Source organism: Aphelocoma coerulescens, chromosome 3, assembly GCF_041296385.1.
Source record: "Aphelocoma coerulescens isolate FSJ_1873_10779 chromosome 3, UR_Acoe_1.0, whole genome shotgun sequence".
Classification (NCBI taxonomy): domain Eukaryota; kingdom Metazoa; phylum Chordata; class Aves; order Passeriformes; family Corvidae; genus Aphelocoma; species Aphelocoma coerulescens.
In genome coordinates, this window is record NC_091016.1 from 93764357 (window position 1) to 93778660 (window position 14304).

Genomic DNA, 14304 nt, shown 5'->3' on the forward strand with positions numbered 1-14304 from the left:
GGATTCAAATTGATAGTGTTAGAGTGCAATCAATGTGTTGTGACAGAATGACAGAAATAACTTTGTCCTTATTCCCTATTTTTTTTCTCTTAAATGTGGTAGGAAGTATTTTAAGGTTGGCTTTGTTGGTCTGTAAAGCAACAGCAATGTGCATTATTTTTTAATAGTGTTTTTACAAATCTGGTACTAACCCCTTGTTAAGGGGTCCAAAATTAATTTTAGAAGCTGATGTAAATTCAGTGGAAATAATCTGATCTCAAACTAAGAAGATGTTTGAGTTCATCTTGTCTTGCTTTTGTGAGTTAATAGAAATATCTAGATAGATAAATGTCTAATTTTCATCTTCAAGCACTGGGGAGAAATCAACATCACCAGAGAGTGATTCAGCATATGCAAGAATTGGAGAGATATGCAGAAGGAATCTGAGTCTCGCTTGCAAGTACATGGATATGAGTAAAACTATTTCAAATTATACTGCAGATTAGGCTGTGAAACTTAATGTGTAGACAAGACCTCTGATAGCTTTAAATATAGGTTAAATTGTTAAGAAGATATCAGTGATTATGCATTTAAAATACTGGACAACAGTGGTCAACAGAAGAAAATGACAGGTATTGAGTGCAACAGGAGTAAGGATATTTCAGTAAGTATATTAACAGTAGAAAGGAAGAGCGTCCTACTCTGCACCTCTGCAATGGGAAGAGATTTTGCACTGATCATCCCTGGAAAACACTAATTTGAGAGAACAGGTTAGAGCCTGTTTTCTTCCTTGAACACCGTATTTGGAGCAGAAGTATGGATGTGACAAAAACATGCTGCTGAAGCTGCAACCAGTGAAATTAAAGCAACTAGAAAGCTTGAGAAAAATATAAGAAAAAACCTCAAGCAATTCCAATATGAAAAGTAAGCGACAGACTTAGATGGGGTACATAGAATTTATTCTTTGAAAATGTTGGTGCCATCTCTTTTCCTCTCTGATAGTCTCACTGTCTCCTGTGAAACATTTGTCTATAATTGTGGCAACTTGGTGTTGCCATGGAGGCCTACATAACCTCTAAATTTTGAAGGAAAAAGTGAGACACAGAGACAGAAAGACAGGGGTCATGTACACGAATGCTCGGTGATGCTGAATGATACATTTGTGAACCTCTCTTAATAGATACATTATGGGAAAGATGAGAAATTTGTCACATGTAAGGTCTTATAATGGACACACACAAAATCTTTTGGGTTGAGAGTGTTCATGTGTGATGTTTGTTGTTTCATATCTATTTATACAATAAAGAATGGCTCACTTTCTGTTTGGTTGTTTGCACAACTTTCATACAACCTGATAAAATAGTTCTAAAACTTCTGTGTTTACCAAGGAGGAAAAATCACAAGTGCTGTGATTTGGCATATATGTCACTCATTAATTACAGATGGAAAAGGTTATCAAGCTTATTTCAGCTGGTTTGATATGTTGTCCTGACTGGTGATTCACTGTAAGTCAAAAATATGTGCTTATGTGCCACTCAAATAAAACAGTCCTAAATGACAAATTTATGAGAGATTGGATTAGGTGACCAGTGACTCTGCCCTTGAATATTGCCATGTGGTATGGAAATGGTTAAAAAGATCTGTGTGCTGCACTTAATGGACTTCATCTTGTCAAGAGATCTGCTATGTATGAAAATCTGCTTTATGAGGGAAAAATATGCAAGAGCAATGTACTGTGAGTAATTTCGCTTTAATGCTTTTCCATAGAGAAAATTCAACACATCAAATGTCAAACTATTTGAAGGGTAAATAAACAAGTACATTTAGAGCAATGAAAAAACAGTCTTGATGGCCCAAAGCATACATAAATGTTAAAAGCTGTACAACTATGCTATAAACAGAAAAAAATGCTTTTAATAAAAACTTGGAGCATTTTATACTTGTCTGCTTGGTGAGCAAAAGGAAAATGAATATGTCCAATTCAGAAGCTGATTTAAGGCAAAAGATTCTTATAAAATTAAAGTTTATAAAGCTAGGAATAAACATTTGTAAAAGGAAATGGAAACAAATTGTTTTAAGTTCAAAATGTATTTTTAAAGTGAGAAAATTGGATTAGAAAAAACATGAAACATTCTTTTTTCACGATGTCTATCTTTTGCATTGCTTTTTATGCTTCCTGATCAGGGAATGTGAGTCCCTCAGTTTAGTCAAACAGATAGAAATATAGCAAAAAACTATAGTTCTTTGAATTCAATAATTTAATTTTTATTTCTAGACTGCAATATCAGTATCTGCTTGGTAAATAAGTAGTGTTTTGTGCTCAGTTTAGGATTTATGTTATAAGCAAAACAATGGCATCACAGTTTGAAGTGCAACTATGCACGGAAGGAATTACATCACCCTGTTTTGTAATTAATTTCTCTGTTTCCATAATCCTCTTTTTTCCGTATTAAGCTAGCTCAGTTTGTAAGACCAAAGATCAATATTCTGTAATGCCATGATTGCAAACTGTATTTACAACCCCAAAATTAACGTCTCTTCCCTCTCTTGTACCCTCCCCTACATGTTATGCTGTTGGGACATAGCTAGCAAACTGCTTGTTGTAGGAGCAGGTTTTTTTCTATAAACAAGGTCATCAGTGATAGTGGAAGCTTTGCTTGTTACAGAAAAGTGAAGGCAGAAAATGAATGGGCATATGTGGTATTGTAGATAGGAAGTAGTACTTTATTACAGGTTAGCCCACAAAGATGTTGCCTGGTGCTCATCAAGCTCAATAGATGTTGCCTGGAAAATTAGCTTGGTTAAGAGTGTTAGAAATTAAAGATGGTTAAATAACAGAATGAGAATTAGTTCTGGCAGAAGATCTCCATATCTGCGTGACAACATTATTGGAAAAAGAAACAGAAATAGTTAATTAGCAAATAGCTTTCTGGAAAGAAACTTAACAGATACAGCCTTCTCAGCATGAGTGCTAATATGCTTTATTTCAAACAGTGCAACTTGTATGAATATTTCTTTTTTAGTGGGTTTTAGCATGCATGAAAGATGCCAGAGTGGGAGCTTTGGAAACCAAGTTTATTTATCCAAAGGAAGCCTACAGCCCAAGCAACAGCAGTTAAGAACCAGTATTCACTTCCTCACACTGAGAAGCCTGTTCTGAAGAATTACTAATAAACTCATAAAATAGGTCAGCTTCCATGTACATTACCCTTTGCCCTCTTTGCAGAGGCTGCCAGCCGGAATGACCATTAATGACAGCTGTGTTGGACATTTTTTGACTGGGAACTAAACTGGGCTTGCAGATCCCTTTCACACAGCCTACAAAACACCCAGCAAATGGCAGTCTCTTTTTGACCTTGGGCAGCATTAGAAGTATTTTCCAATGAGAAAAACTTCTCAAAAGCAGCAATTGCTCAGCAGAGTGAAAAAAATAGGGGTTTTTGTTATTCTAATTCTTATTCTATAATCTTATTCTAGGCAGAACAAGTTCTCTTTGCAAAGTTGAACAAAAAAATTTTAAATTTACAGAAGATTTATGGGGGTATGTCAGAGAAACCCTTTTTGTGTGACAGTGAAGATATTTTCATGAGATTATTTGTTACTTCATTCATAAAAATGTTACTAAAAATAAGGTCAGTTTAGAAAGGGGACATATTTCCAGCATATTTTATGAAACATTTGTTTTTTCTTGGATTTAAATTTTTTCTTTGAAAATATGATGTTATATCAGAGTGCACCAGAACCCTTACAGAGACCTTAAAATATCTTTTCCTGAAATTCAGGACCCTTCAAAACCTGTGTGCAAGATCACTATCCTGGGTAAATTTTAGACAGGTTTATTTTATGTTTAAAGTATGCATGATTGAATAAATCATACTAATATCCTGGTGACTTAAGGCAGTCTTTGGCATGATCAGTGGCCATTCACACCCTCAACAAAGCTATATCTCTGATGCTATGGGAGTACTTAACACTTGAATTCCCCCGGTGCTCAGCAAAAGTGTGGTTATTCCGGTGCTTTTGAATCAGACTTGTCTTATTTTTGGTTAGAGCCTGCACGTGCCTTTTTAGATGATACTTCACTAAAACATGACCTAACAATATGATGTTTCTAAAGTCTGAGGAGCAGAAAGCTTTGAATTCACAGATGAGCATATTACAAAGAAACCTTTTTGGGGAGAGAAAGCAAATAGAAAATGAAGAAGCTGACTGTTTCGTATGTGTACTTCTGACTACTTGGCATGTTTTTAATACAGTTCCATCCTTAAGAATGTAGGTTCTATTCAGTCACTTCTTGGAGAGCCAAACCCTTATGCCCTAAATCAGGGACAAAATAAACACCCTTCTCTGGGGAGAAAGTACAGACAAGGTCAAGAGGAAGGAGGTCCTCACAGGCTTCCATCATGAAGTTTCCTCATTCATTTCCCCTCTGGGCCAATGAACAGTTCTCAGAATATTTCCTGAGACCCTGCAGATTCATGAGGTCTCCCCAGTCCCTGGAGTAGCCAGAAGCTCATAAAATCACTTGCTATTTTTTGTAGTCAACTCCACCTGACTGAAGAAAGGCACAAGTATGAAGAGGCTCCCTTATTTTTACAAATACAAGTATTAATTATAGGTGTCTTCCTTTTCTAAATCAGTTCCTCAGATCTGCTGGGCAACCCAGGAACAGAGAAATTGTTGCATGGCAAGACTTTTTCTAGGTTAAAGGAATTTTGCCATTTATATAGAAAAATTCTTGCATACAAGTGGGCGAGAAGTATTAACTCCATAATTATTATGCCACTTGCACCCATTCAATACCATTAGTGTATCTCAGGTTTCAAAAAGGTCCTCAGAATTCTCAATGTTATACACTGTGCTATGGACCAAAAATATGCAAGTCTAGCACAGGAAAGTTCTGTCTGTTTCCTGGTGACATGAATTAGCAGAAATATTTTCTTTTTAACAAATTTTACACTCATGTGAAGATGGACAAAAAGCAATATGCCTGAGCAATGAAGGAGGAAATTTCCAGGAAGCTAAATTTCAAGAACATTAGGCATGCCTCTTGAATCTGCTGACTGGAACATTTGGTAAATTTGTGCTGAAACTTTTCTGGCTTGTAAATTGATTTTGCATCTACATGAAAATGTCCTTTGCTAACATTGTGGCTTTACAATAATAAGGTCTCTCTTTCTTTTCCTGAAAATGTGCTACATTTGTCTGAATGCTTTTCCCTGTCTCAAAAAGTTACTATACATATTGCACCAATTCATTCTTAATGTGTCTACAGTTTAATCAATATGGAGAGAGAAAGAAAAGTAAGCGTAAGCTGTGTTATGACTGGAATGAAATGATAACTAGCTGACAGATACCATAAAGTCTTTTTTGATTACTTTGGTTCATGTGATGCTTTAAACAGTATCAGACCTCCATATGACAACCAAAAAAAAAAAAATTACATGGAAAGGTATCCTCAGTTAGAAAGAGAAAAGACATTTGTTTGTTCATCGCTCTGAAATATTGTGCTGGATTAAAACTGACTGCATGTTACATTCAGAATAGAAGTTTGAAGACAGAAGCTGCTCAACTGGTTTTAAACTGAGCAAAAATTCTTTGTGGCCCTACTACAATAAAAGATACTGATCTCTTGATACTTGATGCTGGATTTAGTGAATTTATTAGATAGTTTTACTGTCTAAAAATGAAATTACTGGTTTCTTCTGGATTTTCAAGAAATATGTCCGTCATCTTTTAAAGTTTGTCTCTTTAATGACAATTTCAAATTTTAGCATTATATAAAACACAAGTGGGAAGAAAATAATAAAAATACATAGGTTTCACAAACAACATTAACTGTTACGACTTAGTCTGCAGCTACTCTCATAATGGTATTCAAAATTGGAAAAAAAAATAACAGTAGAATTTCACATGTATTAAGTTACATAATTAAGAAATAAAACCAGTTAAAGTCAGAAAGCAATGTTTTAAATACTTTTATTGTCTTGAGACAAGGAGAATTTTGATATTGCCATGAACCACTGGACTAAATCTAGAGAGCTGGTGAATTTGGAGGATCTGTGTTAATGTAACGTGGTGTTCTGACCACCTGTACTTCTCACAAGGTGCTTCCAGCTTAGACTTGGATTCTCTTCAGTACCTTGCCTGATTAAGCACCCTTTGACTTTACCTGTTGATCAAGGGAAGGAGAGATTTTAAATTTTAAATTCCTGTTATTCATTCATTCAGATTGGTGGTATGTCAAACTGTACTCTCGTGAGAGTATCTTTAAGGCTTTATTTAATTTTTTAAGCACATCTGCACATAAACTTCCAAAACATTATTGGAGTTCTCATCAGGAACTAGTTAGCTCTGCACACTACTTCTCATCCTATGTCTCTTATGCCTTCTCATATAGAAAATTCCATAAATACTTTGGGAACTACAACATATTGTTAACTTTTTGTGCACATATTGGAAGCTGAAGGTGCTGTAGAAAACACACTGAGGCAGTGAATTTATTTCTTTTTTCAGAGGAAAAGATGTCCGCGTCATTTTTACAACTTCTTGTGACACGTCAAGCGTCCTGAAATTCTTGAAACACTTTGCCATGGAAATGCAAATATGTTTAGCTGTTTAGGAAAGTTTGGATAGAACTAATAAATTCTAATGAGAATTCTGCTAAGAATTCAAATTAATATTTAACATGTGCATGTTTCTGTATGCTGTATATTTATAGAACGTTGGATTAGACAGATTCCAAGGCAGTATTTTTTACTGAAGAAATTATTCTTGTATTTCAGGTTTCCTAACTTTTTTCCCTCTCCTGTTATTAAGGATTTCTGCAGCACTTCTCAGGTGAGGTTGCTGCAAGATGAGGACAGTTTGAAGAACTTTTATATTGAGTTCACCTCAAGGCAATAGTTTTCTACGTCAAAACCTTCCTTAGTGCATATGACTCTATATCAAGCCAAAAATACTTTATGAGGTTTTGGCAGAGGAGGGATGTTAACAATCTGGCATTTGGAGTGATTTTCAATGGATTCAAGCCATTGGTGGATACAGGAAACTTATTTGGAAAGAGAAACCATTTCTCCATAGACTTCATCCAACTTTTCAAAATTTCTGGTAGTTAATTCAGGATAGTTCATCAGATGGAATCTGTGACTCAGTTGATCAATCTTTTCTAGTCTGTGCCGAGGAGCCCTTGAGCTCAGCAATTCAGCTGAGATTTTTTTTTTTAAATCTATTTGCTAAAGAGGATTTCTCAGGTCCCCTTAACTACCACTGCTAATCACTAACTAATTTCAACACTAAAAATTGGCACAAGTATTAAAAAAAGGAATTCTATGCACAATACTGCAGTGGCACCTGAACCCTCAGAGCCAACAGAAGTTTAATAGCTTTATTTCCAAGTAGTGTGTAGCATACAACAAAAACCTTGGAAAGTGTTTTAATATTTTCACTATTTTTTAAAATAGTGTAGAAGTAAGTACATTATAGTACATTCTGACTCCTAATTGCTGGTGTTAAATATGTGGCTAAATCTTTACAAAGTTCAGGGTTATAGAAGCAAAAATTATGAAACTGCAGGTTTAAAGTGTAACTTTCTTTGTAAACAGATGAATTATTTATAAAGATGGACATTCTAAGGTGTGCCTACTTATGTTAATTTCCAGAAAAATAAGAATATTAGTATGCCTTTTATTAATAATCTCTAGGGAAATAAGCAGAAAAGCATCCCACTATATACATGAGGCATAGTCCAGAAAATGCTTAAGGGGGTACGTCCTGAAGCCATAGAATTATCATAGAATCATAGAATGGCTTGAGTTGGAATGGACCTTTAAGATCATCTAGTTCCAACCCCGCTGTCATGGCAGAACACCTTCCACTAGACCAGGTTGCTCAAAGCCCCATCTCAAACCTGGCCTTCAACATTTCCAGGGATAGGACACCCATAGCTTCTCTGGGTAAGTCATGGTGGGTTCACTTCCAAGGGAAGCCCAGCAACTTTTTGATACAGTTCAGAATATTGAGGTAAGAAAAAAAAATCTTATTCTTAGCTATGTATACTAACCTTTGAGAGCAAGATGCTAGCAGAAGTGGAAACTGCAGTGTCTGTACATACTTTGCTGTCCAGCGAAGGACAAGAATTTTGAATGGAGCCTGTCCTAATTTGTAAGAGAAGAAAATGTTTAGGGTATGCTGATATATGTAGTACGTTTTATTTGAAAAGTTTTCTCTGATTGTGGAAATCCTTTGAGTACATCAAGAAGGCATTAGTTTCAGAGAAGCTGTTTTTCTTTTTAGTCCCTGGCCAGATATGGAAGGGGTGTAGGGCCTGCTGTGTTAGCTTTTGAGAGGGAAGACAGAGTGCAAGCCAGGGATTACACTGAAGAGACATTTTCTGGGAAATGTCTTGAACAAGGAAAATACAATAGTCAGAAGCACTACCTGTTTTTAACTTCCAGAAAACCAAAACCCTGAGAAATGAACAAAATACAAAGAAGTGGCACAGCTGATGGTACTTCCTAGCTTAAAAGCAGAATTTTGAATTGGGAGAATAAAATCAGTATTTGCCTGTGTCTGAGGTTGAATATTTGTAGAAATAGTTCTATATCTTGTTACATTTCATTTCCAATTCAAACTGACTTAGATCTAATTGAAAACAGGTTGAGGAATAGTATTTGGGGAAGTTTTAAAAGTAAGCAAAAGCATATTGAGTTCGAATGAGGTGTTTAATGCATTTCTCCTTTACTTAATTTTATGTTTTTCACATTGTGTTCATGTAAAATGGGGAATACATAAAAATTTTTCTGTGCACATTTCTAACTTCTGCATATGCATCAGTCTTCTGTCATTCTGACATGTGCAACCTCTTCACTTTAATTTCACATTCATTTTCAGTCTACTTATAGTAGACATTTTCTTGCTATGTCCATTTTGATTCAGCATATTTTATCTCACAAGTCTTACTTTCCATAGACGGTAACAGTTGTCATCATTAAGTTAATAAATCAGACACTTCAACATTCTCACCTTTATTAATTTTATCAGTAGTCACCATTGTACTGGATTTACACTTTCCTGTAAGATTACTCTATTACCAATAAATACTAGACTTTTTTTCACTCATTTAATTAATGGTTTGAGCAACTCCTCATGTAGTGCTATGATACCTCCAGGAAGTTCAGTGAAGCCATGACAACAATGACCAGCCACATCTACCCCTCTCATTCAGTGACTGTTCCTAGGCCACAATCTCTTTGCATTGTTTCTCACAACTTGCTGCCCTTTTATTCAGCATTTTCACTAGAGGACTAAAAAAGCAGTCAACAAACAATAAAACGAGGAATTACTCAACCAATTGATAACATAATTTCTCACCTTTTAAGATATAGTACCTCATTATAAGTATTCCTACTTTAATTTCAATCTCATTCTCTTATTCTGGGCAAAATACAGTGTTGTGTGCAATTTCTTCTTATCCCACCTGGCAGACTTGTAGAAGTGCATGGCAGGCCCCTTGTTATGAACTTGTTTCTAGCAGAATCTGGCATGTACAGGGTGGATGCTCTACGCCCACATTGCTCCCTGACATGCATCCATCCAGGGCACTGCTCAAGTGCTCACCCACGCCTGGAAGTCAGGGAACGTTCTCATTTGCTGAGTTTAGCCTTCTCCAGGAGAATTATGCTCTGGGGAGAAAAAGAACAATGAAGTTTCAGTACAGGGAGAGGAGAGAAAGGTCATACTGAAAGCAAGTTTGTTATCATTTTGATCAAAGAGATTATTTGCAGGGATCTCAATTTGTACTTTCTCATCAGTTTATTTCTGTCTCCGCAACTTTTAACCCATCTTGTAGGAACCCAGAGTGCCGAGAATATTTCTCTGCCTGTTCTTAAAGGTTTTTACCCCCCTGGAAACCACTGTTTTAGCTTCAAACCTTGGAAAAAATTACCAACAGTCAGACAACAGCTAGAAAACACAGTGGTGTGAATTAGGTTATAGACTACTACGCAAGATTGTCACAGGGTGAAAATTTTAGAGGTTTTAGACTTCTCTTTATAGTAAATAGATAAGAGTAAAAAATACCAAAATGGAGGATTGTTGTTGTTCTCTAAACCTTCTTCTCCTCCTTCTACCACTCCATATTTTGCAGTAAAAGTAGTTTGGATTGATTGGATAGAAAATTCCGCAGTTCCTAGTTGTGTTACTGAATAATTGGTAAGAAAGTAAAAATAATGTATGTTTTTAGTAACTATTGGTTAAAATATCTTTAAAAGGCTGTGTAAATCTTGATAATTGCTCTCACTCCTAGTTTTCCTCTTTCCATGCTGTACCTGGGTCACGCTAGTGGCTCAGTTTCTCTGATAAGACTTAATAAACTATCTAGAAACACTGAAACTACAGAAGATGTCTCGTTTTATCTTTTAAACACCTTGCAAGGACTCTCAGCAAATCCTCTCCCATCAGGAGAGACTCGATTTATGGCACAATAAAGTGTCAAATGGTGCTTCATCCTCTTGCAGCTTACCAGAAATCAGTTTCAATTTATTATTTTGCTTTCTACTAAAGAACGTATCCTGATCCCTATTACTCCTGCACTTCTCATAAGTTTGCTGATAAACACACACATACAATGTCATCAACATAAAGGATACCATGAGAATCTTGCAGTACCCAGGAGCATGGACTCATTCAGATGGTGTGATTTTTTATTTTTTATTTCCTTTTAATTCTGCAGTTAGCTAGCCTTCTTTTAAGTTCAGTTTCAAAGCCATTGAATTTTTTCGGAGGTGCTCATTAGTTACACTTAGTGGATAACACTTATTCTGGCCCAAAGAAGGGGTCAAGGACAGTCAGAAGCTATCTGAAGGATTTAAATGGTTTTGATACAAGTTGAGGGAGTGCATCATCTGAGCAAACAAAAAGAAGAAAACACACTGGGAAGTTTATTTCAATTCTGAATTGCAGGTAAAAGGCGTGGATCAGCATCTGCAGGAAAATAAGTTTTCCTCTCCATTTTTTTGCAGGTTTAGTTCTCATTGTTTGATAAGAATAGTCAATAGTCAATATTCGGGCTCGTATATATTTTGAAGGAAATAACTGTGAACAAAGGAGGATGGCAACTGGAAGATCTGCACATTGGTGTCTCTTGCAGATACTCTTAAGTCTTAGGCAGTATGCTTATAGATCTTTTTAAAACGAGCAGTGTGGACCCATATCATGTAATATTTCAATTGAAGGATACATTTTCAGCAGTAGAAATGTTTTGAAGCAATGTTTTCATGCCTGCAGTATTAGAAAACCTCATTAAGATTGAACATAAGAAATATGAGACATAAGAAACCAACCAGCCAAGCAACCTATAAGTCCTTGTTGTGCCTGTACAAAAGGAACATTTTATTTTGTGGTTAATGGGCTTGATAGAAAGTTCACTTTCAAATCAAGGGGAATCATTCCATAGACTTTCCATTCTTAACTGGAACATGGGCCCAAACCAAGATCCTTTAGATTTGAGCTGTAGTTGTAGCCAGTAAATTGGTAACACTGTGCAGGCAGCTTCACCCAGCCAACAGTCTTCTGGTTTGTCGCAATCTCTCCCTAAAGGTATTTGATGAAAGTTACAGATGCCAATGGAGAATTAACACAATGACCAGTGATACATGGTAAGAGAGATTAGAAAGAGTGTAAAACATTTTCATGTCCGAAGCATGTGAGCGTCAGGCTGACCTTATATGGGATCATGTGTGAGGCAGCAAGAAGGAACATGGCTATGGTGTAACTGAATGTTTGACAGAAGTTTTCCCTGAATCAAAAGAATGTATACAGCTTTATTTCTAAGGTCCCAGGTGTGGCCAAGAATTTTAACTGAATGAAGACAGCCAAATGGCCAGCTGGGCACTGCTTCTATTGCACAGGTTTTTGGCTGATGAAGCTTTTTCCTCTCTTAAATCTGTGAGGTGAAAATGTTCCCATCTTGCATGCGTCATCTTGAAAGAGACATTCAAATGTTTCCAATAAGTACACTGACTCAGCAGAACAATATGTTGTGTAATCACTGGTAATGAACTAAGAGCCATTTATGGTATGAAAACCAGAGTTCCAATATTCATCCAAAGTGTTTATTGAAGTGTGGGAATGCAGTGACAGGAAACACTAAATTTGGTCCATCAAGGTGCAATACTGAAATCAGACCGAGAGACGAAGAGCTGTGAATTGAGTAGGTCAGGCCAGAAGCATCAATCTGAGAAAAGTTAACTTCATTTTATTGACAGCTTTCCAAGCTTTTACTTCAGCCTTTTTAAGATCTGACCTATAATACGGTACACTTACCTAAAACAGAGCAAAACCAGAGTAGCTGCCCTTAAATCCAGGCATGAGTAAAGGTTCATTTTGGTTGGTAGAAGGCCCATTCCACACTTCATTTTCCATCCAGAGGACTCATACTCCTCTGCAAAAGAACCAAGGAAGGACCAAGCCCACTGCAACACATGTTTATCATGGGCATCTCTATGTCTCTATGTCAGCTGAGCAAGTTTTCCTGCCCCTAATATACTTCCTCCTTTATTTATGAGGCATGCAGGAGATTCTAAGAAACTTCACCAGAGTGACAAGAATTGCTGTGACATTTTTATATCTCTAAAAAAAATTGATTAATCACAACCAAAAATTTTTATTTCAATAACGTTAACTTCAATCAGTTAAACTTGCACAGAGAACAAATTTTTATCAGTGACAAAAGTCAAATACTGAAAAGAGAAAAGATGAGATACAAATTTGGGATCTGGGATAGCAGTGGATCCTGCTCTCAATTGCACTCTTCCATTGGGAAGAGTACAGTGCTCATAGGCCATGTAAAAACACACGGATCAGACGACAGTGGGGCATCCTGGAGTGCTTTTACAGATCTGTCATCTTCTGCTCCAAGAACAAAGATACTTCCAAAGCAAGGAAAGCACGTCTAGGAAACATCCATATTTTTTCAAAAGCCTATGATCACAATAATTTCCAATAAGTATGCTTCTCTGAGCAATTTTATCTGAAATCTGCAGTCTGAACAAAGATATTCTTTGCTTTCTAAGTGACATCAGTAAAGTGAGAAATAACAAAATAATTCTTATTTAAGAAAAGTAACCCACAAGATGTCTGCAGTGTGTTTTTAAGACAAAGTGTTCAAACATGCCTGAAGGGCGAGAGTGCCAATTTCCATTAAAATTAATGGAAACTCATCATCCTGATGCTCTAGGTGTCTTCAGAATATCCCACACCTCCGTTCCTCTATGCTTGTCAAGTTGGCAGAATTTTCTAATGTGAAACATTGTTTGAAAAATAGCATACATTAAACAAAACAGTAATATCTGTTGTTGTAATATTGTTGTAAAATTGTTGTAATACCCGTGCGTGCTGGCTCCAAGAGAAGCCCGGAGGTCCAGCCACAACCCGACTGCACTATGGCGGCACAAACACACACACACAAAAGCGCAGGCGGACCGGGGTGCGCTCCTCACCCGAGGGAGCCGCCCCTGAGCTGGTGTGAAGGCACGCAGGCAGAGGCAAAGAAGTTGGGAGAGAGGGGACTCTCCGTGTAAGTTCCATGCAGAAGGTTTATTGAGGTGAAACAATGCGGGGAGGAGATGGAGAGCCAAGGATCTGAGAGTGTCCAGGGATTTTATAGTGGGGAAAGGAAAGGTGGGGATAAGGGACACAGCCAATGGGATATTTGACAGGAGGTGGGGTTGAGGCTGAGGGAACCAATGGAAATAACACCAAGAAGGGACTTAGGGAAGGAGCCAATGAGGTGTCGAGTACAACAGAACTTTCTAGAACTTATACATATTAAATTAGGGAAAATAAATATTAACAAACTTATACATAAAACAGGGAGGGGAAAACATGAACCAATCATACAAAATATGTAAACTGCAGAACTGGGGGATTATGGGCTCTCACCCTAACTAAGAGTGAGGCATTAACCTTCAGGGCCTGACCATCACAGCTTGGTGTCTGTTGGATCTTCAGGGGTCAGGGTGGGTGCAGCCACTTGCACTACCCCAGTTTGTGTTTCTGACTCACATAAAAATAGCTGCTTTCACAGGAATATAACTCATTGGAGAGTAATGATCTGACTGGGTTGTGGTTTTTAATCCAAGTTTACTTAAACATAAAATAAACAAGGAAAAATCTGTTTAAGCTTTCAAACTGCCTCTCACATTTTCAAAACCTAGATTTCTGAAGAAAGCCAGTAAGAAGATCCCCTTTCCTGAAAAAATAAGTGCCACAAAGATGAGGATGCTTACTGAAAATTAATGACTTATGGAAACTACAGAGTTTAGC